A 26,443-nucleotide genomic window follows, 5' to 3' on the forward strand; every position below is an offset into this window, starting at 1 on the left:
AGCTTTGGCTTCTTCCTCCATATCTAATACCACAAAATCGGCAGGGAATATGAAATCTCCCACTTTTACCAACAAATCCTCAACTATCCCAAGAGGGAATTTAAAGGTTCGATCTGCCAATTGGAGGGCCATTCTTGTTGGTTTGGCTTCCTCAATCTCCATTCTTCTCATCATTGTTAGAGACATCAAATTGATACTGGCCCCTAAGTCACACAAGGCCTTCTCCACCATGACTTCTCCTATGATGCAGGGGATTTGAAAACTGCCTGGATCCTTCAGTTTCTGAGGCAATTTGTGTTGAATGATGGCACTGCATTCTTCAGTCAACAACACAGTTTCCTCATTTCTCCAGCTTCTCTTTTTGGTCATTAATTCCTTTAAGAATTTTGCATAGAGTGGCATTTGCTCTATTGCCTCAGCAAATGGAATGTTGATTTGAAGCTTCTTGAAAATCTCCAAAAATCTGGAGAATTGGCCATCCTTTTCACCTTTCATCAAACGTTGAGGATATGGTACTTTGGGTGTATACGGCTTCAGGACCTCTTTTTCTTTTTCTCTTGTTGCAGACGGTGTAAAGGATTGTCCCTGTTCCTTGTCTCTCACATTTTCCTTTGCTTCATCCTCTGTGGGTTCACTTGAGATCTCCTTTAGCTTTTTTCCACTTCTGAGGGTTATGGCTTTACATTCTTCCCTTGCAATAGCCTTGGCAGCATGAGAAACACTTGGCCCAGGGATTTGCTTATACAAATACCCAATTTGATTTTCTAACTTCTGGATGGCAGCTCCTTGGTTTTGCAAGTTGGAAATTACTTCTTCCTTAAAAGCTTTCAATTCGGTTATGTCTTGACCCATGGTTGCAAGCATTCCTTCTATCCTGTTTAATTGATCTTGAAATTGTTGGTTCGGATTAGGTTGGGTAGGTCGATTATTTTGGCCTTGATATGATGGTTGGGAGTAAGTGTTTTGTGTGGCTTGGTATGATCTTTGGTTGGGGTTTTGGTATGTGGACTTGTTATGTTGGTTTTGCTGGTTTCCCCACCCAAAGTTTGGGTGGTTTTTCCAGCCTGGGTTGTAAGTGTTGGAATGTGGATCATATGGTTGCCTTTGTTGATTTCCTACATAATTGGCCTCTTCCCAATCACCTCCTTCAGTGCTTTCTTCCTCTTGATCTTGTGTGTGTATTGCAGCCACTTGCTTTGTTTCTAATTTCCTGGTGAGCTCTGCTAGTTGCTTGGCAAACACCTTGTTTTGGGCTAGAATTGTATCAACATGGTTCAGCTCCATGACTCCCTTAGTGTTGTGTCTCTCTGATGCATAGTAGTACTCATTCTCAGCCACTGCCTCAATCACTTCAATGGCTTCTTCCACAGTCTTTTTCCTGTTCAATGAACCTCCTGATGAATGGTCCACAGCCTTCCTTGATTCATAAGAAAGTCCATCATAGAAAATATGCAATTGCACCCAGTCATGGAACATGTCTGGTGGGCATTTCCTTGTCAAATCCTTGAACCTCTTCCATGCCTCGTAGAGAGTTTCACCATCTTGTTGTCTAAAAGTCTGAACCTCAGATCGAAGCCTATTGACCTTTTGTGGGGGGTAGAAACGTGCCAGAAACTTGCTTTCCACCTCGTCCCATGTTGTTAGGCTCCCCTTGGGAATGATTCCAGCCACTTAGCTGCCTTGTCCCTAAGTGAAAATGGGAACAAAAGCAGTTTATAGGCATCTTCCTGGACTCCATTAGACTTCACAGTGTCGCAAATTCTCAGGAATTTTGTGAGATGTTGGTTTGGGTCTTCATTAGCACTCCCACCAAATGAACAATGATTCTCCACAAGTGATATTAGCTGTGGTTTGAGCTCAAAATTGTTGGCCTGAATGGGTGGTTTCTGAATGCTGCTACCACAATTCCCAGATGTTGGGTTTATGTATGAACCAAGAACCCTCCTCTCGGGAATGGCATTGTTTCCATCAGCTCTCCCATGGTTATGAACTTCTCTTTCCATGTTGAGATCTAGAGCTTCCTCAAAATTGTCCTCAGATTCTCCTTCAGATTCTTCTTCTCCCAGTACTCTCTTCCCTCTTGCTTCCCTTCTAAGTCTATGAAGGGTCCTCTCTGGTTCGGTATATGGAGGAGTTGATGTCTCTCCTCTCCTACCTGTCATACAAGAACACAGCACAGGCAACAAACAAGTAAAATACTCTTGGTTAATGGAAGAGTATGGTTAGAGCAGTTGAGGAATTAATTCAAATAGTTAGTGAGTCAGTGAGTTAGTTGCTTGAATTTAAAGGCATAAAGAAAGAAAGCATGTAACAGAGTGCAGAAATTAAAATTCAACAAATAACTTGAACTGAATTAACAAAGCAAAAAAAAAATGCTCAATCTAGTTAACTTCCAATTGGAGAATTGTCAATCGAAAACCAATCCCCGGCAACGGCGCCATAAACTTGATGCGCATAAACTAGTTATGCCACGATTTAGGAAATTGCACGATCGGCAAAATTCCTTCCGGCAAGTGCACCGGTTATCGTCAAGTAAAAACTCACAATAGAGTGAGGTCGAATCCCACAAGGATTGGTTGAATGAGCAATTCGGATTAGAAGTGTGTCTAGTTGAGCGGAATAAAGAATTAGATGAGAATTGCGGAATGTAAAATTGGCGGGAAACGTAAATGGCAAGAAATTGAAATGGCGGAATCTTAAATTGCATGAATTAAAGAGCAGAAGCCAAATTGCTGAAATTAAAAGGGAATGGGGGTGATTGCATGAATTGAGTTGCAGAATGTAAAGAGAAAGTGGAAATCGGAGATGGGGAATTCATTGGGTTATAGGAGATATTGAGATCTCCGAATCAAAACATGTTTATCTCTTCCTCAACCAATGCGTTCATTGAATTTTGCTTGGCAATCTTATATGATTGGATCCCAATCCCTTGGCTCACCAATTCTCTCTAAAAACAAACAAATTCCCAATCCCTTGGTTTAAATGTTCATAAGAAGAGATGATGCTCGATCACTGATTATACCACACAGTTTCATGAACCACAATTTGGTAGGATTACATGTCACAATATCCATCCAAACCCCAATCCAATTCACTGTGAGAAAGCTTCTCTAGCATGAATCCTCCATTCCTTTCCCAAGGTTCCGAAGGATTCCAATTATGGGTAGTTTCTTTCCCAAGACAACTACCCAATGGAATTAGATCGAGAAGCTTTCTAACAAAATTCAAGAGAAAAGATTGAAGAAGAAGATAAACTATTATTGATTCATTGAATTACAATAGAGCTCCCTAACCCAATGAAAGGGGGTTTAGTGAGTCATAGCTCTGAGTTCAATTACAAAGGTATGAAAACTAGCAAAATGAAAAGGTCCAAGTAGTCGTAACTTAAATTCTATCCTATTTATACACTTTCTATATTGAGCTTCTGTTGTGTTTCTTGGGCTTTGAGGCCTCTCCCTGCTTTCCTTTTGCTTTGGGTTTATGATCCATAATCTTGATGAGGCTGCTGATCCACATTCTGTAACATTCATTGAGCCAACTTAGTGATAATCAAGTAATGACACATGACTCAACAAATTGAAATTCCAGACTCATCAATCCTTCAGGCCCAATCCCATAAACCATGATATTCAATTGGGTTTCATACCAGAGTAAGTTTAAGTTAATGTTTGTGCTCAAAAGCTAACTTAAACTGCAATATTTTTGGCCCAGAAACCTTTTTCCAATAGTGGCGTTTAAGTTGCAGTTTAAGCTTAAACTGCAGCTTAAACGCCAGACACTTCCAGTGATGCCTTTTGTGGAAGCACGTTTAAGCTTCAGTTTAAGGTTAAACTGAAGCTTAAACGTGGAAATGGAAGAAGGCAGCCCTGGAGGGTAACGTAGTCGAACACGTTTAAGCTTCAGTTTAAGGTTAAACTGAAGCTTAAACGTGGAGATAGGAAAGGCAGCCCTGGAGGTCGAACACGTTTAAGCTCCAGTTTAAGGTTAAACTGGAGCTTAAACGTGGAAATAGAGAAAGCCATCCTGGAGGTCGAACACGTTTAAGCTCCAGTTTAAGGTTAAACTGGAGCTTAAACGTGGAAGCGGAGAAAGGTAGCCCTGGAGGTGTCGAACACGTTTAAGCTCCAGTTTAAGGTTAAACTGGAGCTTAAACGTGGAAGCGGAGAAAGGTAGCCCTAGAGGTCGAACACGTTTAAGCTCCAGTTTAAGGTTAAACTGGAGCTTAAACGTGGAAATGGAGAAAGCAACCTTGGAGGAGAAAACTTGGTCGAACACGTTTAAGCTCCAGTTTAAGGTTAAACTGGAGCTTAAACGTGGAAATGGCTCCCTGGTGCATTTCCCATTTCTGGCGTTTAACTTCCAGTTTAAGGTTAAACTGGAGGTTAAATGCCACTTTCACCCTTTTCTCAGCTTTCATGATTTTGGCCGTTTAAGTTCCAGTTTAAGCTTAAACTGGAACTTAAACTCCACATGTGATATTCAAGCTTCCTTTATTGATTTTTGTTGCTTCCTTGCCTAGCCTCTTCTTCCCTGAAATCATCCAAACAACTGCATCAATGTCTTGCAAATTTTCATGAGAATCTTCCATTCATAGCATTCAAGTAATATAACTAAAAACTCATGAAATTTGCATAAAAATCATACTGTTTGGATGGTTCATTGCTTTGTTATTCATTTAACCATTCTTGGTTACTTTAAGCTCAAGAAAGTGCATAAAACAACTAAAACTAACAGAAAAATGCTAGTGAAACTCGCCTAAGATGCCTTGGCATCAGAGAGGTTGGCGTGCCATGCCTTCGACTTCAAGTGGCACACCCAGTCTTCAATTGCCTTCAGCCCCCTTCTCTGGATTATTGTACCAGCGTTCCACACCATGCTGTTCAAGTGGCACACCCATGGATTTGTGAACTCTTCAAGCTTGGCGTGCCACGCTTGGGTTCTCAAGTGGCACGCCTAAGTGACTTCTTGGAGCTGGCGTGCCACGCCTTCAATACCAAGTGGCACGCCATAGTGGAGGTTCTTCTTGGAATGGTGAGTTGGCGTGCCACGCCCCTTTGCTCAAGTGGCACGCCCATAGTAGTTGATGGGTTAGGCGTGTCATGCCCAACCTGGCGTGCCATGCCCCTTTTGTGTCCTCCATTGTTGCTCTCTGGATTTTTGTATTAGCGTGCCACGCCCAGTCCCTGGCGTGCCACGCCCACATGCATGCTTGGACTTCTTCTCTGGACTTTAGTACTAGCGTGCCACGTCTAGCTCCTAGCATGCCACGCTAGTGCATTTTTGTGGCGTTTACTCCCAAGTGGCACGGCAGTTTTGCACGCCCAGCTTTTTGTTTGTCTTCTACCCATTTTTGATGCCTTCTTCACCTGAAATTCAGCACAACTCATCTCAAAGTAGTGTACCATAATATTCATCAAATAATGCATGAATTATACTGATCAAATGAGATTTATGCTCTTTTATGGTCTTCTTTATGCAAGAAAGAAGGGTAGATGATGCAAGTCATCACAACACCAAACTTAAGCTTTGCTTGTCCCAAGCAAATCAATGTGAGTAAGCATTTATAACTTGAGGCCTATGCTTTGAATGATTGCAATACAACTAAGAGTAAAACTAAGTGTTGAACACATGTATGAATGTTTTAATGTCATGAAAAGCTCTTGGATCCTTGAGGGTTCTTTCAGGTATAGGCTTTAGGGGTCCTCTCTATTGATTGTCACCTTGAAGTAGTAAGGGTTGTTTTGCTTTCTTGACCACGACTCTAAGTGTTTTGTCTCAAGACAACCCTTTAATTAGGCTTTCAAGTAGCACTCCCAAACCAGTTGGTTTTAGGGTACTAGGTATTGAGACACCCCTAAGAATTTACTTGCCCAGGTCTCTTCTTGACACATCTTCACCACAAGCATCTACTAAGATCTTTAATTCTTTTTGAGCTTTTTAGTGTTTCTTTTTTTTTCATCCCAGTAGTTGATACTCAGAGCCTTGGGCCTTTATTTCTTACTACCTCTTGGTTCTATGGATATTCAAGGAACACCCTTTAACTTTCCCTTGTTATACCTTCTAGGACTAGTTGCTCTCCATGACTCATTTTCTTTTTAGTTCATCCAAGGTTCTATACTTAGTTTCTTATTTCTTAGTTTGTTTGATGATCTCTCTTGGCCTTGGTCTCTCTTATTATTTTTGCACAACTCACAGTAACTCTTATGGAGATAAACTCTACTTTTATTTATGTTGAAATGAAGACTTGAAATACATGGCATTTTCTTTCTTGTAATAAAAAAACTCATAAATACTTCAAACAGGAATTAAAACTAAGCATAAAACATAAACTATCCTAGCATGATTATTTATTCAAAAAGTAAATCAATAAAAAGCTTAAAATAGGATTTCAGAAATTAGAAAGTGTCAACCATGGGACTCAACAAGCTTGAGCAGCTCCATCTTCAGTTCATTGGCCCTTTCCCTTTGTCCTTCTTCTTGGAAGGGGAGGAGCCACCTTCATCTGGCTTGGAGGAACCTTCTTGTGCTTTGGCATCCTTGGGCTTTCAAAATCCTGCCCTCCTCATATAATTCCTTTCATCTTCCTTATGTTTGACTAAGATTTCCTCTTGTCTTCCACTTAGCTCTTCCATTCCTTGCATGAAGGTTGGGTATCCTGGGTTTAGAGCGGCCACAGCATTACACAAGTGATTCAGCTTCGCTTGTGTATTGATGTCATACTGCCTCCTGGATATGGTTCTGGCATCATAGAGATTTCTGAATTCAGCCAAGTTCCTCTGTTGCCACTTGCCTTGCTCTACTATTTTATCCAGTGCACTTCGCACCTCTCCCTACTCAAATTATTCTTGCTGCTCCTTTAGGTTCTTGGTGTGCGAAATCGTGATCATTCCATTCCTTGGTAACGGCGCTAAAAACTCAATACGCACGTTCATGATCTTATATTTATTTCATAGCTTCGTACAACTAACCAGCAAGTGCACTGGGTCGTCCAAGTAATAAACCTTACGTGAGTAAGGGTCGATCCCACGGAGATTGTCGGCTTGAAACAAGCTATGGTCACCTTGTAAATCTCAGTCAGGCGGATTAAATTGTATTAAGAAATTATAGTGGATGAAAATAAATAAAATATAAAATAGGATAGTGGTACTTATGTAATTCATTGGTGAGAATTTCAGATAAGCGTATAGAGATGCTTTCGTTCCTCTGATCTCTGCTTTCCTGCTGTCTTCATCCAAACAATCCTACTCCTTTCCATGGCAAGCTCTATGTAGGGCATCACCGTTGTCAATGGCTACATCCCATCCTCTCAGTGAAAAAGGTCCAAATGCTCTGTCACGGCACGGCTAATCATCTGTCGGTTCTCGATCATACTGGAATAGAATCCATTGATCCTTTTGCGTCTGTCACTACGCCCAGCACTCGCGAGTTTAAAGCTCGTCACAGCCATCCCTTCCCAGATCCTACTCGGAATACCACAGACAAGGTTTAGACTTTCCGGATCTCAGGAATGGCCATCCATGGGTTCTAACTTATGCCACGAAGACACTAATAACTCAAACTCGGTCCCCTGTATTAGATATCTAAGAGATATCCATTCAATCTAAGGTAGAACGAAAGTGGTTGTCAGGCACGCGTTTATAAGTTGCGAATGATGATGACTGTCACGATCATCACATCCATCATATTGAAGTACGAATGAATATCTTAGAAGCGGAATAAGTTGAATTGAATAGAAAAATAGTAGTACTTTGTATTAATCTTTGAGGAACAGCAGAGCTCCACACCTTAATCTATGGTATGTAGAAACTCTACCGTTGAAAAATACATAAGTGAAAGGTTCAGGCATGGCCGAATGGCCAGCCCCCATGAACATCCCAAGATGTCTAATACAATAGTAAAAAGTCCTATTTATATTAAACTAGTTACTAGGGTTTGCAGAATTGAGTAAATGATGTAAAAATCCACTTTCGGGGCCCACTTGGTGTGTGCTTGGGCTGAGCATTGAGCTTTACACGTATAGAGGCTTCTCTTGGAGTTGAACGCCAGTTTGTAGCCTGTTTCTGGCGTTGAACTCCACTTTGCAACCTGTTTCTGGCGTTTGACTCCAGAATGCAGCATGGAACTGGAGTTGAACACCAGTTTACGTCGTCAATCCCTATTCAAAGCATGAACTATTATATATTTCTGGAAAGCCCTGGATGTCTACTTTCCAACACAATTAGAAGCGCACTATTTGGAGTTTTGTAGCTCCAGAAAATCCACTTTGAGTGTAGGGAGGTCAGAATCCAACAGCATCTGCAGTCCTTCTTCAACCTCTGAATCTGATTTTTGCTTAAGTCCCTCAATTTCAGCCAGAAATTACATGAAATCACAGAAAAACACACAAACTCATAGTAAAGTCCAGAAATGTGAATTTTAATTAAAAACTAATAAAAATATACTAAAAACTAACTAAATCATACTCAAACTATGTAAAAACAATGCCAAAAGGCGTATAAATTATCCGCTCATCACAACACCAAACTTAAATTGTTGCTTGTCCCCAAGCAACTGAAAATCAAATAGGATAAAAAGAAGAGAATATACTATAAATTCCAAACTATCAATGAAACTTAGCTCCAATTAAATGAGCGGGACTAGTAGCTTTTTGCCTTTTGAATAGTTTTGGCATCTCACTTCCTCCATTGAAGTTCAGAATGCTTGGCATCTATAGGAACTCAGAATTCAGATAGTGTTATTGATTCTCCTAGTTCAGTATGTTGATTGTTGAACACAACTACTTTATGAGTCTTGGCCGTGGCCCTAAGCACTTTGTTTTCCAGTATTACCACCGGATACATAAATGCCACAGACACATAATTGGGTGAACCTTTTTAGATTGTGACTCAGCTTTGCTAAAGTCCCCAATTAGAGGTGTCCAAGGTTCTTAAGCACACTCTTCTTTTGCTTTGGACCTTGACTTTAACCGCTCAGTCTCAAGTTTTCACTTGACACCTTCACGCCACAAGCACATGGTTAGGGACAGCTTGGTTTAGCCGCTTAGGCCAGGATTTTATTCCTTTAGGCCCTCCTATCCACTGATGCTCAAAGCCTTGGATCCTTTTTATTACCCTTGCCTTTTGGTTTTAAGGGTCACTGGCTTTTTGCTCTTGCCTTTTGGTTTTAAGAGCTTTTGGCTTTTTCTGCTTGCTTTTTCTTTTTTCTTTTTCTTTTATTTTCGCCATTTTTTTCTGCAAGCTTTGTATTCACTGCTTTTTCTTGCTTCAAGAATCATTTTTATGATTTTTCAGATTATCAAATAAAATGTATCCCCTGAGGTATCTCAGGGATCTCTTGATTTGCAATCAAATGTTCTACCACTGAGCTATAGACCCTTGAGATGAATCTCTTCATTTCCTATGACTCGAAGGTGGAAGCTTTTGTCTTCCCTTTCCTCTTTCTAGAGGTTTTTCTGGCCTTCGGTGCCATCAATGGTTATGGAAAAACAAAAAAGCTATGCTTTTACCACACCAAACTTAGAATGTTTCTCGCCCTCGAGCAAAAGAAGAAAGAATAGAAGAAGGAGAAGAATATATGGAGGGATGCGTGTATTCGGCTATATGGGTGGGATTGGGTGGGAAAGAGATTTTGAATTTTGAAGGTAGGTGGGTTGTATGGATGTGAGTGGTGAATGGAAAACAGAAGGGATGAGAGATTGAGGTGATTGGTGAAGGGTTCTTGGAAAAAGGGTGATATAGGATTATGAGGAGGGAAGGTGAGTGGAGGTATATGGGGATCCTGTGGGGTCCACAGATCCTGAGGTGTCAAGGATTTACATCCCTGCACCAATTAAGCATGCAAAATACCTTTGCAAGAATTTCTGGCATTTAAACGCCGAAGTGATGCTTATTCTGGGCGTTCAACGCCCATGTGCAGCATGTTTCTGGCGTTGAACGCCAGCTTCATGCTTGTTTCTGGCATTCAGTGCCAGCTCTTCTCAGGGTGTATTCCTGGCGTTTAAACGCCAGGATGTTGCTTGTTCTGTGCGTTCAACGCCAGATCCATGCTCTGTTCTGGCGTTGAACGCCAACCAGATGCTCCTTACTGGCGTTTAAACGCCAGTAAGTCCTTCCTCCAGGGTGTGATTTTTCTTCTGCTGTTTTTTATTCTGTTTTTTGAATTTTTGTATTTATTTTGTGACTCCACATGATCATGAACCTAATAAAACCTGAAAGAACAATAAAGATAAAAATAAAATTAGATAAATAAAAATTGGGTTGCCTCCCAACAAGCGCTTCTTTAATGTCAATAGCTTGACAGTGGGCTCTCACTGAGCCACACAGGTGATCAGGTCAATTTTATAGATTCCCAACACCAAACTTAGAGTTTGGATGTGGGGATTCAACACTAAACTTAGAGTTTGACTGAGGCCTCCGAACACCAAACTTAGAGTTTGATTGTGGGGGCTTTGTTTGACTCTGTACTGAGAGAAGCTTTTCATGCTTCCTCTCCATGGTTACAGAAGGAGATTCTTGAGTTTTAAACACAAGGTTGTCCTCATTTAGTTGAAGGATCAATTCTCCTCTGTCTACATCAATCACAGCTCTTGCTGTGGCTAGGAAGGGTCTTCCAAGGATGATGGATTCATCCTCATCCTTCCCAGTGTCTAGGATTATGAAATCAACAGGGATGTAAAGGCCTTCAACCTTTACTAACACGTCCTCTACTAGTCCATAAGCCATTTTTATAGATTTGTCTACCATCTCTAATGAGAAATTGGCAGCCTGTACCTCAAGGATTTCCAGTTTCTCCATTACAGAGAGTGGCATGAGGTTTATCCCTGACCCAAGGTCACATAGAGCCTTCTTAAAGGTCATGGTGCCTATGGTACAAGGTATTAAGAATTTTCCAGGATCCTGTTTCTTCTGAGGCAATCTCAGTTGATCCAGATCACTCAGTTCATTGGTGAGCAAGGGAAGTTCATCTTCCCAAGTTTTATTACCAAATAATTTGGCATTCAGCTTCATGATAGCACTAAGGTACTTGGTAACTTGCTCTTCAGTAACATCCTCATTCTCTTCAGAAGAAGAATATTCATCAGAGCTCATGAATGGCATAAGGAGGTTTAATGGAATCTCTATGGTCTCCAGATGAGCCTCAGATTCCTTTGGTTCCTCAGAGGGAAACTCCTTATTGATTACTGGACGTCCCAGGAGGTCTTCCTCACTGGGATTTATGTCCTCCTCCTCTCTTGTGGGTTCAGCCATGATGGCTAAATCAATGGCCATGAACTCTCCTTTTGGATTTTCTTCTGTATTGCTTGGGAGAGTACTAGGAGGGGTTTCAGTGACTCTTTTACTCAGTTGGCCCACTTGTGCTTCCAAATTTCTAATGGAAGATCTTGTTTCATTCATGAAACTCACAGTGGCCTTAGATAGATCAGAGACTAAATTTGATAAGCTAGATGGATTCTGCTCAGAATTCTCTGTCTGTTGCTGAGTGGATGATGGAAAAGGCTTGCTTTTGCTAAACCTGTTTCTTCCACCATTATTAAAACCTTGTTGAGGCTTTTGTTGATCCTTCCATGAGAGATTTGGGTAATTTCTCCATGAAGGATTATAGGTGTTTCCATAGGGTTCACCCATGTAATTTACCTCTGCTATTGCAGGGTTCTCAGGATCATAAACTTCTTTCTCAGAAGATGCCTCTTGAGTACTGTTGGATGCAGCTTGCATTCCATTCAGACTTTGAGAAATTATATTGACTTGCTGAGTCAATATTTTGTTCTGAGCCTGTATGGCATTTAGAGTATCAATTTCAAGAACTTCCTTCTTCTGAGGCGTCCCATTACTCCCAGAATTCCTCTCAGAAGTGTACATGAACTGGTTGTTAGCAACCATGTCAATGAGTTTTTAAGCTTCTGCATGCGTTTTCTTTAGGTGAATGGATCCACCTGCAGAAGTATCCAATGACATCTTAGCTAATTCAGACAAACCATCATAGAATATATCCAGGATGGTCCATTCTGAAAGCATGTCAGAAGGACACTTTTTGGTCAGTTGCTTATATCTCTCCCAAGCTTCATAGAGGGATTCACCTTCTTTTTGTCTGAAGGTTTGAACATCCACTCTAAGCTTACTCAGCTTTTGAGGAGGAAAGAACTTGGCTAAGAAAGCCGTGACCAGCTTATCCCAAGAGTTCAGGCTATCTTTGGGTTGAGAGTCCAACCACACTCTAGCTCTGTCTCTCACAGCAAACGGGAAAAGCATAAGCCTGTAGACCTCGGGATCAACCCCATTGGTCTTAACAGTATCACAGATCTGCAATAATTCAGTTAAACACTAAAAAGGATCTTCAGATGGAAGTCCATGAAACTTGCAGTTCTGTTGGATCAGAGAAACTAATTGAGGTTTAAGCTCAAAGTTGTTTGCTCCAATGGTAGGGATGGAGATGCTTCTTCCATGTAAATTGGAATTAGGTGCAGTAAAGTCACCAAGCATCCTCCTTGCATTATTATTATTTTTGGCTGCCATCTCCTCTTCCTGTTCAAAAATTCCTGTAAGGTTGTCTCTAGATTGTTGTATTTTAGCTTCTCTTAGTTTCCTTTTCAGAGTCCTTTCAGGTTCAGGATCTGCTTCAACAAGAAAGTTCTTGTCCTTTCTCCTGCTCATATGAAAAAGAAGAAAACAGAAAATAATAGGGATCCTCTTTGCCTCAGTAGAGAGAGGTTCCTTTGTGTGAGTAGAAGAAGAAAAGAATGTAATGTAAAGAAGACAAGAGGAAAAACTCGAACACAGAGAGGGAGGTGGTGTTCGAATTTTTGGATGGGAGAGAAGTGTTAGTAGATGAATAAATAAATAGAAGGAGATGAGAGAGAGAATTTCGAAATTTAATTAAAATAAAAATTAAAATTGAAAGTTAGATTTCAAAAATTAAAGTTGAAATTAAATTAAAATTAAAACAATTAGTTAATTAAAAAGGAATTTTGAAAAAGGAGAGAGGGAATTTTCGAAAATAAGAGAGAGAGGATTAGTTAGGTAGTTTTGAAAAAGATATGATTGAAACAAAAAGATAATATTGATTGATTAGAAAAGATTTAAAATTTGTTTTTGAAAAAGATATGATTTAAATTTAATAAGATATGACTGAAACAAAAAGAAAAGATTGATTGAAAATGATTTAAAATTTATTTTAAAAAGATAAGAAGTTAGGAAAGAAGTTAGAAAAGATTTTGAAATTGAATTTGAAAAAGATTTGAAAAAGAAATTTAAAAAGATTTGATTTTTAAAGCTAAAGTTGATTACTTGACTAACAAGAAACAAAAAGATATGATTTTAAAATTTAAAGGTTGAATCTTTCTTACTAGGCAAGTAACAACTTAATATTTTTGAATCAATCATATTAATTGTTAGTAATATTTTCGAAAATTATGAGATAGAATTAAGAAAAATATTTTTGAAAAATATTTTTATAATTTTCGAAAATAAATAAGAGAAAAAAAGATTTGAGTTTTGACAAAGATTTTGAAAAAGATAGGATTTTCAAATTGAATATTTGATTTGACTCATAAGAAACAACTAAATTTTAAAAAGTTTTGAAAAAGTCAACTCAAATTTTCGAAAATTTATGAGTGAAAAAGGGAAAGATATTTTTTTGATTTTTGAATTTTTAATGATGAAAGAGAAAAACACAAAATTGACTCAATGCATGAAAATTTTGGATCAAAACATGTGATGCATGCAAGAACACTATGAATGTCAAGATGAACACCAAGAACACTTTGAATGTCAAGATAAACACCAAGAACTTATTTTTGAAAAATTTTCAAGAAAAGAAAACATGCCAGACACCAAACTTAAAAATTTTTATTCTTTAGACATTAACAAATTGAAAATGCATATGAAAATCAAGAAAAGACACAAAACAAGAAAATATGAAGATCGAACAAGAAGACTGGCCAAGAACAACTTGAAGATCATGAAGAATGTAATGCATGAAATTTTCAAAAATAAATTTTTGGAAAATTAAAAAGATGCAGTTGACACCAAACTTAAAACTTGACTCTAGACTCAAACAAGAAACACAAAAAATATTTTTGATTTCATGATTTTGTAAAATATCTTTGGTTTGTTTTCGAAAATTATTTTGGGAAAAATGAAAAAGAAGAAATAATTTTTTTGAAAAGAAAACGAAAAGAAAGTTACCTAATCTGAGCAACAAGATGAATCGTCAGTTGTCCAAACTCAAACAATCCCGGCATCTGCGCCGAAAACTTGGTGTGCGAAATCATGATCATTCCATTCCTTGGTAACGGCGCTAAAAACTCAATACGCATGTTCATGATCTTATATCTGTTTCACAAATTCGTACAACTAACCAGCAAGTGCACTGGGTCGTCCAAGTAATAAACCTTACGTGAGTAAGGGTCGATCCCATGGAGATTGTCGTCTTGAAGCAAGCTATGGTCACCTTGTAAACCTCAATCAGGCGGATTAAATTGTATTAAGAAATTATAGTGGATGAAAATAAATAAAATATAAAATAGGATAGTGGTACTTATGTAATTCATTGGTGAGAATTTCAGATAAGCGTATAGAGATGCTTTCATTCCTCTGATCTTTGCTTTCCTACTGTCTTCATCCAATCAATCCTACTCCTTTCCATGGCAAGCTCTATGTAGGGCATCACCGTTGTCAATGGCTACATCCCATCCTCTCAGTGAAAAAGGTCCAAATGTTCTGTCATGGCACGGCTAATCATCTGTCGGTTCTCGATCATACTGGAATAGAATCCATTGATCCTTTTGCGTCTGTCACTACGCCCAGCACTCGCGAGTTTGAAGCTCGTCACAGCCATCCCTTCCCAGATCCTACTCGGAATACCACAGACAAGGTTTAGACTTTCTGGATCTCAAGAATGGCCATCCATGGGTTCTAACTTATACCACGAAGACACTAATAACTCGGACTCGGTCCACTGTATTAGATATCCAAGATATATCCATTCATCTAAGGTAGAACGGAAGTGGTTGTCAGGCACGCGTTCATAAGTTGTGAATGATGATGACTGTCACGATCATCACATCCATCATATTGAAGTACGAATGAATATCTTAGAAGCGGAATAAGTTGAATTGAATAAAAATACAGTAGTACTTTGCATTAATCTTTGAGGAACAGTAGAGCTCCACACCTTAATCTATGGTGTGTAGAAACTCTACTGTTGAAAAATACAGAAGTGAAAGGTTCAAGCATGGCCGAATGGCCAGCCCCCATGATCTAAGAACTAAACGTCCCAAGATGTCTAATACAATAGTAAAAAGTCTTATTTATACTAAACTAGTTACTAGGGTTTGCAAAATTGAGTAAATGATGTAAAAATCCACTTCCGGGGCCCACTTGGTGTGTGCTTGGGCTGAGCATTGAGCTTTTCATGTGTAGAGGCTTCTCTTGGAGTTGAACATCAGTTTGTAGCCTGTTTCTGGCGTTGAACTCCACTTTGCAACCTATTTCTGGCGTTTGACTCCAGAATGCAGCATGGAACTGGCGTTGAATGCCAGTTTACGTCGTCAATTCTTATTCAAAGCATGGACTATTATATATTGCTGGAAAGCCCTGGATGTCTACTTTCCAACTAAATTAGAAGCGTGCCATTTGGAGTTTGATAGCTCCAGAAAATCCATTTTGAGTGCAGGGAGGTCAGAATCCAACAACATCTGCAGTCCTTCTTCAACCTCTGAATCTGATTTTTGCTCAAGTCCCTCAATTTCAGCCAGAAATTACCTGAAATCACAGAAAAACACACAAACTCGTAGTAAAGTCCAGAAATGTGAATTTTAATTAAAAACTAATAAAAATATACTAAAAACTAACTAAATCATACTGAAAACTATGTAAAAACAATGCCAAAAAGCGTATAAATTATCCGCTCATCAGTTCTCAAAACCCCCTTGGAGTTGTTGAATGTTCTGGTTGACTTGGCTCCCTTGTTGTTGTTGAGTCTCCTTGAGTTGATTGACATCTTCCCTCAAGTGGTGTAGGTCTTCCTTCATTTGGTGTACATCTCCTTGTAATTGCTCCCAGTTGAATCCTCTGGAAATTGCTGATATTGGTATTGTGGTGGTGGTTGAAGTGCCAGGAAGTAAGGTTGCTCTTCTGCCTCTTCCTCTTCTTGTTGTTGTTGTGGTCCATGAGCATGATCTCTTCGTTCTCTGGCCCTGTTGAGTGGGTGAACAGCCACCACCTTGGCCATCTTTTTGGCAGTTATGAATTTATCTTGCTTCACAAGCACCTCATCAATGATCTTTTCAACTCCAGCCTCATCACATAGCCTCTGTATAATGCTGGAGAATGCCAACCTTGTGTTGTCACTGGTGCTTTTCAGTACTTTGTTGATGTTGTTGGCGATCATCTCCCCCACGTTGATGTTCTCTTCTTTCATGATGCTGTAGATGAGTACAGCTCTCTCCTTGGTCACCTCTGAAGTGTTGGATGTGGGGATTAGGGACCTCCTCACAAATTCTAGCCACCCTCTAGCTTGGGGGTTCAAAACTCTTCTCCTCAATTGGTTGGGTATCCCATCCTTATCATTTATCCAACGCACATTCAGCACACAAATTTCATTCAGGATCTCATCAAACCCAGGGTCTTGCTGCTTCATTCTTTCTTCATAGCTCCGAGTTGAGCTTGTCCTCTTCACCATTAGCATTCTTTCTATGCTAGAGGGGCTGTAGTCAATGGACTTCCCCCTTACATAGCTAATGTAGCCATATTGTTACCCTGGTTGAGGTACTGCGTTAGCATAGAATTCCCTCACTAAGCTCTCTACCACTTTCCTCGGTGGGTTGCATAGAAGTGACCAACCCCTGTTGTTGATCTCAATGTTGATTCCAATATGCTCATTCCTCCCTGGTTGAAACCCAATTTCTGGAATGATGTCCCTCTCATTCACCCAACCATAGAATTGATTTTGGTTGAATGCGGAGAGGAATTTATAGTCATTGAAGGAGCTTAAGGATCCAGAGGTTGGTTCCTTGGTTTTTCTTTTCTTTGAGGCTGAGCTTTTTAGTGGTGCCATTAGGTTGAGAGAGTGTGTTTGAGGTTGTGAAAAAAAATGGGGGTTGCAAGAAAGAGCAAGCAAAATAAGGTTTTGCTCCAACACCAAACTAAGGACTTGATTGTCCCAATCAAGAAAAAAAAAAAGAAATTAAGGAAAGAGACGGTAAAAGATGAAAAGAGAAAGGAATGTGAGGGGTGTATGCTCTTCGTGTGTGATTGGGGATTGTTGAAGTGGGAGAGGAGATGAGGAGGTGAGGCTTTTATAATGGGTGAATGATGTGGTTCGAAGAGTGGGAAATGATGCCAGGGCATTTTGGCCAGTTTCACTGACCTTTTCTTTACTGTTTTTAGGGTAGTTTCATGCATTTCCTTAGGAAATAAGCTAGTTTTGGGTAGATATTCACTTACATCTTGATTCAAGCATACATTGTGCACTTTACATGATTTCATGAGGATTTTGCATGAATTTAAGGACAAATTAGATGTTGCATTTCCCATGACTTGGACTAGAACTTTGATGCACTTTATTGCTTGATTTCAGGACAAAGGAAGCAAAGAAGAACCACATTAGTGGCTACGTTAGTTACACTAACGTTAACACTAACGTGGAATGGGAGTAACTTGCAAAGTTAATGAGAAAAGTGATTGCCAATAACGCTCTCGAAGCCATCATTGCCCACGTTAAGAGTCACGTTAACTAAGTTAACGTGAACTCTAACGTGGAAGAAAGGAAATAGAGCCAACGTTAGTGACACTTAACATTATCACTAACGTTGGACCAAGCTCATAAGTGGCCACGTTAGTTGCCACGTTAACTTAGTTAACTTAGTTAACGTGGCCTCTAACGTTAAGAAGTAAAGGGGAAGCCAACGTTAGTGACATTCAAATTTGTCACTAACGTTGGCCAAGTCACAATAAGCCACGTTAACTTCCACGTTAACCTAGTTAACGTGGAAGCTAACGTGAGGAGACAAAGTGGTCGACAACGTTAGTGACACCAAACATTGTCACTAATGTTGGAAGGAACCCACACAAGCCCCAATAATCCACGTTAACTCCCACGTTAACTTAGTTAACGTGAAGAAGGGAGGTGATCGCCAACGTTAGTGACACCCAACATTGTCACTAACGTTGGAATTAGCCCACAGAAGCCACTATGAGCCACGTTAACTCCCACGTTAACTTAGTTAACGTGGAAGCTAACGTGGATAAGGGAATGATGAGCTAACATTAGTGACACTCAACTTTGTCACTAACGTTGGAGATGGCTAGCATGGCCACGTTAGAAGCCACGTTAACCTAGTTAACGTGGACTCTAACATGAGAAATAGGGGCACATTGGAACGTTAGTGACAATTGTAAGTGTCACTAACGTTCTCGAACGTTGGCAAGCCTACGTTAAAAGAGCCACGTTAACTAAGTTAACGTGGACTCTAACGTAGGGAAGGGGGAGACTTCTCAACGTTATTGGGAAAGGCAAGTCCCAATAACGTGTGCGAAGGACAAAGAGGCAACGTTAGTGGCAACGTTTGTGCCACTAACGTTGAAGATAACGTGGCTCTTACTTGGGTGAGGAACGTTAGTGAAAAAGGTGATTGTCACTAACGTTCTAGAACCCATATTTTCACTGAACGTTAACACCACTAACGTCCTGAGCTAAAGTCTCTGCCCACTTCACACTTTCTCTCTGCAAGTAAAGCCAAGCCCAATGAAGAAGAGAACTGCTTCAAACTCAAGATCCAAAGGCCCATACCCAAGACTTGAAGAGCCAACTAGAAGAACAGAAGAGTAGTATTTATAGGAGTAGCTTTGAATTAAATTGGGAGTTGGAAATTATAGGGAGCCTCTTGGCATAGAACTGCTCTCTGTATTTACTTTCTCTACACTTCTAGTTTCATCATGTATTCTCCATCTTTGTTTTCATTTTCCAGAGCTATGAACAACTAAACCCCTTTCATTGGGTTAGGGAGCTCTGTTGTAATTTGATGGATCAATACTAGTTTTCATTATTCTTCTTCTATCTTTTCTCTTGATTTTACTTGAAAGCTTTCGATCTTCATCTAATTGGGTAGTTATCTTGGAAAAGAAGCTATTCAAACTTTGATCTCTTCTGAACCTTGAAAGAGGAATGAAGAGATCATGCTAGAAATGCTTTCTCATGCTGGACCAAATTGGGTTTGGATGGATATGTGACTATAATTCTCTTAACACTTGATTTGGAAAATTCATGTGGTATAATCAGTGACCATACTTCATCTCTTCTCATGAGCAATTGACCAAGGAATTGGCTATTGATCAAGATTTGAGAGATTAAATTACAAGAAATTGTAATTTGATCACTTAAGATTGCCAAGGAGATCAATGAGTGCATTGATTGAGGAAGAGATGAAAATGAAATTGATCCGGAGAATGCAACATCTCCTGAGCCCAATGAACCCCCCATTTCTGACCTTACCCATTCTCTTTAATTTCTGTCATTTACTTTTATGAGCAATTTCCCCATTCCCATTTAAGATTCTGTAATTTACTTTCCGTCATCTACATTCAGCTCTTATTTCTGGCATTTACTTTTCTGTTATTTACTTTCCCTCCATTTAATTTTCTGCAATTCTCAACTCAAATTCTGATTCGCTCAACTAGAACATTCCTCTAATTAAAGTTGCTTGATCAATCAATCCCTGTGGGATTTGACTCACTCTATTGTGAGTTTTTACTTGACGACAAATTCGGTACACTTGCCGAAGGGAGATTTGTTATAAGACAAGTTTTTCGTGCATCAAGTTTATGGCACCGTTGTCGGGGATTGATTGTGCATCAACAATGATTAATTTGGAGGATAACTAGATTGAGCATTTTATTTTTGTTTGATTTAATTTTCTGTTTGAGTTATTTACTTTCTGTTTTAGTTAATTTTTTTCCCTTCCCCCTACTTTTTCTTTGTTATTTACCATTCATTTCACTAACCCACTAACTATTTGATATATTGCATCACTCACACTAACAGTAATTCTGACAGATATACTTTCTGCACCTATTCTCTTTGCTTGCACTTGTTGGTTGTATGATAGGGAGAAGAAGCGGGGCTTCAACTTCCTTTGATTCTGAACCTGAGAGAACCTTCCTTAGACTAAGGAGGGAGGCAAGAGAAAAACGTGTAGTTGGTGCTGAAGAAGAGGAGGAACACTTTGAGGAATACTTTGAACCAAACATGGAAGAAAACATGGAAAACCATCGTGAAGAAGAAGCTCACAACCATGGCGGAAGAGAACGAGCAAATCATGCTGGGGAGGATAGAAGAGTTTTAGGCTCTTACATCAATCCAAACCCAGGAAACTGTGGAAGTAGCATTCAAAAGCCAACCATCCATGCCAACAATTTTGAACTAAAACCACAGCTCATCACCCTTGTGCAGAACAACTGTTCGTTCGGAGGAAGTGTCCAAGAAGACCCCAATCAACATCTAACCACCTTCCTGAGAATATGTGACACAGTGAAGTCTAATGGTGTTCATCCTGACGCCTATAGACTGCTCTTATTTCCATTCTCACTCAAGGATAAGGCAGCCAAGTGGCTGGAGTCTTTCCCAAAGGAGAGCTTGACAACTTGGGAAGATGTGGTGAACAAATTCTTAGCAAGATTTTACCCCCCTCAACGAATCAATAGGCTGAGAGCTGAGGTCCAAACTTTCAGGCAACAAGATGGTGAGACTCTATATGAAGCATGGGAGAGGTTTAAAGACCTAACAAGGAGGTGCCCACCAGATATGTTCAATGAATGGGTGCAGCTGCACATTTTCTATGAAGGGCTCTCTTATGAGTCAAAGAAGGCCATAGACCATTCATCCGGAGGATCTTTGAACAAGAAGAAGACCATTGAGGAGGCCATAGATGTCATTGAAACTGTAGCAGAGAATGACTACTTCTATGCTTCCGAAAGAGGGAACACAAGAGGAGTAATGGAGCTAAACAATGTAGATGCTCTGCTGGCCTAAAACAAGCTCATTACCCAGCAGCTGGCTGACCTCACCAAGAAGATGGAGAGGAACCAAGTAGCAGCAATCGCCACTTCATCAACAACCCAAGAAGGAGTGAATGAAGAAGCAGAGGGTAGTCAGGAGCAAGCCAACTACATTGGGAATTCACCTAGGCAAAACCATGATCCATACTCCAAGACCTACAACCCTGGATGGAGGAATTACTTGATGGTGTTTTTATGGAAAAATGAATTTCCAAAACACCTAAAACTAACCGGCAAGTGCACCGGGTCGCATCAAGTAGTAAAACTCACGTGAGTGAGGTCGATCCCACAGGGATTGATGGATCAAGCAACTTTAGTGGGTGATTAGTTTAGTCAAGCTAACATTTAAGTGAAATTGGATGAGAGGTAGCCAATAGAAAGTAAATTGCAGGGATTATAAAGTTGCAGAAAGTAAAATTGGACAGAAACTTAAAGAGCAAGAAATGTAAATTGCAAGAATCTTAAATTGCAAGAAATGTAAATTGCATGAAATTAAAAGGGAGTGGGTGCTGGAAATTAAAAGAAAGCAGTAGATCAAGTAACTGGAAAGTTAAATTGCAAGAAGAATAAAGGAAATTAGGTACTGGGATTCATGAAATCAAACACGGAAGTGTAAATAACAATCAAACAGAGAAGTAAAAGATGCAGCAGGTTCAACAGATTTGGAAAATCACTTTAAAATCAAAACAGAGAGCAGCTTGGCTCAATTTCAAAATCTCAATGAGAAATTGAAGATCTCAGGGGCTCAATGAGACTAGAAAACAAGTCTAGATCTCAAGTCCTTCCTTGATCCAATAAAGAACAATTTGCAAAAGAAATGAAGATGAAAGCAGTAAACAGAGTGTTGATTCAAATCCTTAATTCACTGAACTTTTGTAGAAGAAGAACAAGAGAAATCTCAAAGTGAGAATGAAACAGAATTCCTTCAATTCTCAACCCAAGATTCAAAACAAAGAGAAAAACTAAAGAGAGAGAGCTCTCTAATGCTAGTGTTCCCTCGAGGAGCCAACCTTCAATGCTCTCTAATGGAGCTAACCTTCTATTCTTTCTATTCGGGCCCCCTTTCTAAAATGAAAATGATGCCTTTTTATAGGCTTTTACAAACATGACAAATGAAAATGAAATTGAAAAGCAAATTACAAAGAAAATGAAATTCCTAATCAAATTGTTTCTTGTGCCTTTGAGTGATGATAATGGGCTTTGCGTGCTTTGGATTTGGGTTGAAGATGGCCTCTGTTGATTGCACTTGGAGTTGGAGAGAAACCCATTGTGAATCGGGACATAAAGCACAAAAGCTTGAGTCAAAGTTTGAGGCAAACTTTTGCTCAAGCTTTTTATATCAGCCACCCCCTTTTGCTGATATCCACGTTTGAGCTAAAGTTTGAGGTCAAACTTTTAGCCAAACGTGGATCCCCTTGTGTGCATGTGTGGGGTGCAACTTTATCCTCTTGTCAACGTTGCCAATTTCATGCCAACTATAAACTATTATATATGGTTAGAAAGCTCTGAATGTCAGTTTTTTAACCCAATTGGAATCATCTCAATTGGACATCTACAACTCAAGTTATGCTCATTTGAAGAGGACAGGGTCGCTGGCTTTGGTGTGCAGCGTTTGAGGAAAAGTTTGCCTCAAACGTGGTCGAAAATGCCAGTTCTGGAGCCTCAAACGCATTGTCCACCCAATACTATTATATATTGTTGGAAAGCCCTGAATGTCTACTTTCCAATGCCGTTGGAAGCACATCATTTGGAGCTCTACAGCTCGAGTTATACTCCGTCGAAGGTGCAGAGGTCAGTTGGCGTCACTGCAGGTTGCCACCATGTTCGTTTATGCACATTGCGGGGCAGTTTTCTCCCTTAATTTTAGTGTCCACCATGCAATGCCATATATGCTTGGAAAGCTCTCGATTCCTACTTTCCATTGCTTTTTGAATCACCTCATTTGGAGCTATGTAGCTCAAGTTATTGTTGTTGGAAGTATACCCCTTCAGGCTGTTGTGGTGTGTGGCGCCAACGTTTGCCAAAAAGCTTGAGGCAAATGTTGGCGCAAGCTTTTCTCCTCCAGGGTGTTGTTTTTGTGATGCCGACGTTTGCCAAAAAGTTTGAGGCAAACGTTGGCTCAGCTTTTTCCTCCAGGGTGTTTTCAATTCTTCCAAAAGTTTGAGCTAAAGTTTGAGGCAAACTTTGGCTCAAACTTTTTTTCCTCTAAGATGTTTTCAACTCTTCCAAAAGTTTGAGCTAAAGTTTGAGGCAAACTTTGGCTCAAACTTTTTGTTTTCTCTTGCTCCTAGCCATTCCTTCTTCCTTCAACCTTCTTCAAAACTCTTTTCACCTATCCTCAATCAACCAAACACATCAAAGCTATGCTCAAAATCATGAGTTTGTTATTCTTTCATAATATATGACAATTATAGCATAAAATCTCATGAAATTGCATTAATTCATCCATAGTTGATTGAATCAAAGGAAATATAAAATTCTGCCCAATTGGCTTACTTAAGGCTCAAGAAAGTGCATAAAACCTATTGAAAACAAAGGAAAAAAGCATAGAAAAATATGACATGGTGACATGTCATCACAACACCAAACTTAAACCTTGCTTGTCCCCAAGCAAGAAAAGAATCATGCAATAGAAATTGACAATTCAAGGTAAGAAGAATAGCAACTCAATGTTCATGGCAAGCTAGTTTTCTATGCATGCTACAATTACAAAAGAGATGTAAATGATTGATGCTTCTCTCTAGCTCAATTTATGAAATCTTTCTCTTATATTTCTTCCTTGAAGCAAGCTTTTGATTTTTCTTATTAGCTTCTCCTTATGGGTGCTTTGCCCCATGAGTTGATAACAAAGCTACGACTTCTAAATGCTTTGTTTTCAAGTATTACCACTTGATACATAAGCACCACAAGCATTTGATTAGAGGACTTCATTAAGCTCATTTTTCTTTTCTTTTCTTGACTCTCTAATCATTGATGCTCAGAGCCTTGAGCTTTGAGGGAGTGCTTTTGCACTTTGAGCCTAACCTTGACTTCTAAGTGTTTTGTTTTCAAGCATTTGGCTTGATACATAAACACCACAAGTATTTAACAAATAAATTGCCATTGGTACTCAGAGCCTTTAGCTTTCTCATTCTTTCCCTTTTTCTTTTCTTGCTTTATTTTGCATTTGCTTCTTCAAGGTTTTCATGATTTTAAAAGATTTCACAAAACGTGCTAAATGAAAATTTCAATTAAATAAAATCTAATACAATTAAGCAACAATCAAACATACTAGCTTTCCAATACTTTTATGCACATGCTAAATTCTTCTTTAATGCCTTGTTTGTTTATAATCATGATACTTTATTGCTTTTGAATTCACAAAACTCAAGTTGGTAATCATAATGGCACAGCACCATGTTGCAATTTAGAAATCAAACTATGCCTTTTCATACACACATGCATACAGAGAAGGTAAAGACAATCATGCAGTTTATAGTGCTTGAAACAAATGAGAGGAAAAGGAACTTTACAACCTTGTAGTTCATCTTCTCTATTGTTGTCATTTTCCTCCCATTCTCCTCCTTCCCATACCAAACTCAGAATGCTTGCTCATCCTCAAGCAACTATTAGAACTGTGGCTATGGGGCTAAGATGGATCATGAATGTCTTACACAAAAAATGTTAGAAGTACATGTGTTTCAAGCAAGCAAAATTAAAGATAATAATCAAGGCACAAGAGACAGAGACATTGTGATTGCAAACTTAAGAAGGTGAGCATAATACTTTGCATAAAGAATAAGTGGCACACCAAACTTAGTGTGACACTTTCACTTGGAATTGATGCAAGTATCTTGTAAGGATTAGAACTAAATTTTGTTGCATAGCAACACCAAACTTAGAATGCAACCATATGTCAATCTATTGAAATTTAAACTACACAAAGGAAGAAAACAAAGTAGAGAAAAAATGTTACCTACGGTTGGGTTACCTCCCAACAAGTGCTCTTTTAGTGTCATTAGCTTGACATGTTGTTCTTCACTTTCTTCCTCTTCTTCCAGTTTGTTAAGAGGAATGACTCCAAGAGGGGAGAAGCTTCAGTTATTGTCCCCTGTCTTGGTCTTCTTTCAACAAGCTTCCTTGTAAAATTGGCTTGATTGATCTTGCTTGCTGGATCAGGGGGAGGATTGTTTGCAGTTGACCTTCTCATAAATGTTGTCCTTGGTATCTTGGTCACAATCCTCTTCTTAGTGCTTTTGTCAATTGCCTTCACTTCTTGGATGTCAAGACATGGCTGCTGTGTGATTATTGGTGTGATTTCTTCATTAAGAGCCTCTTGTATTGGTGGTTCCATGAGCCCTTCCTTCATGTGATTTTCTGCTTCACTTGAGTGTGAATTCTCTGGAATGACTTCCTCACTTTCATGCTCCTCCACTCCTTTCTTTGCACCCAACATTTGACTTAATAGTTCTTTTATGGAGGAGGTTTGTTGTTCTTCCCAAGATTTCTTCATCTCTTCTTCATATTTTTCGATCACAGATTCAAGGGAAGTTTGTGAGGGTTGTGAATGTTCCTTTGTTACCTCAAGTGCAGTTTCATTTTCAACCACCTCATTCTTCATTGAAAGTTCACTTGATGCAGTGGCCTCCTTATCTTGCTCTTCCACTTTCTCCTTCATATCCATCAATTGGCCTTCATTTTTCTTGCTCAGTGGTTCTAAGCTCCTCCTTATTTTCTCTAAATCTCCATTCATATTTTTGAAGAGAGCTTCTTGCCTTTTCTAGGATTGTTCTTGTCTTTCAAAAATTCCTCTGGACTTTTGAAGGAGATCCTCTGAATCACAGTTTGAAGAATTGTTGAACTCATCACAGTATGGATTGCTAAGATTTCTTTGATTTTGACTTTCCCAGTCACAATATGAGTAGTTGTTGGACTCATCAAAATCTGGATCATATTGTGTCTCTGGGAAGTATCCCATATGATTCCCTTGCTCATCTTGTGTCTCTGAAGCAATTCTCCATGGATTGGAGTGCTCAGAATCTGTTAATTCTTGGTGATATCCCCAGCCACCATTAGAGGTTGGTGATGGTGGGTGATATCCTGAAAAATTTTGTTTGACTGCAAGATGAGTTGAACTCCATTTGTATTTTGCAAAACACAACACCATTGAAAATTGAAATTCATGTCACAGAGACAGAATTTCTCAGTGAAGCAAAAACATAAACACCTTGGTTTCAGTTTAAAACAGAGAACAAAAACAAAAAAAATGCTTGATCTAAACTTCTCACCCACTTAATCATTGTTGATCTAAATCAATCCCCGACAATGGCGCCAAAAACTTGATGGTGTTTTTGTGGAAAAATGAATTTCCAAAACACCTAAAACTAACCGGCAAGTGCACCGGATCGCAT

At 39.3% G+C, this 26,443-nt stretch overlaps 3 non-coding genes across 3 annotated transcripts; 2 read left to right on the top strand and 1 right to left on the bottom strand.

Annotated features, from left to right (window-relative positions):
* The first annotated feature begins 1,474 nt into the window (after positions 1-1,474).
* On the top strand, positions 1,475-1,578 carry LOC112739842 (small nucleolar RNA R71). Its single transcript, XR_003170778.1, has one exon. It is a non-coding gene; the product is annotated as a small nucleolar RNA R71 (small nucleolar RNA).
* A 10,430-nt stretch (positions 1,579-12,008) lies between these two features.
* LOC112739342 (small nucleolar RNA R71) lies at positions 12,009-12,116 on the top strand. Its single transcript, XR_003170278.1, has one exon. It is a non-coding gene; the product is annotated as a small nucleolar RNA R71 (small nucleolar RNA).
* Positions 12,117-20,697: 8,581 nt separating this feature from the next.
* Positions 20,698-20,804, bottom strand: LOC112739393 (small nucleolar RNA R71). Its single transcript, XR_003170331.1, has one exon. It is a non-coding gene; the product is annotated as a small nucleolar RNA R71 (small nucleolar RNA).
* Between the last annotated feature and the right edge of the window lie 5,639 nt (positions 20,805-26,443).

The sequence above is a fragment of the Arachis hypogaea genome, chromosome 13 (assembly GCF_003086295.3).
Source record: "Arachis hypogaea cultivar Tifrunner chromosome 13, arahy.Tifrunner.gnm2.J5K5, whole genome shotgun sequence".
NCBI classification, from domain to species: domain Eukaryota; kingdom Viridiplantae; phylum Streptophyta; class Magnoliopsida; order Fabales; family Fabaceae; genus Arachis; species Arachis hypogaea.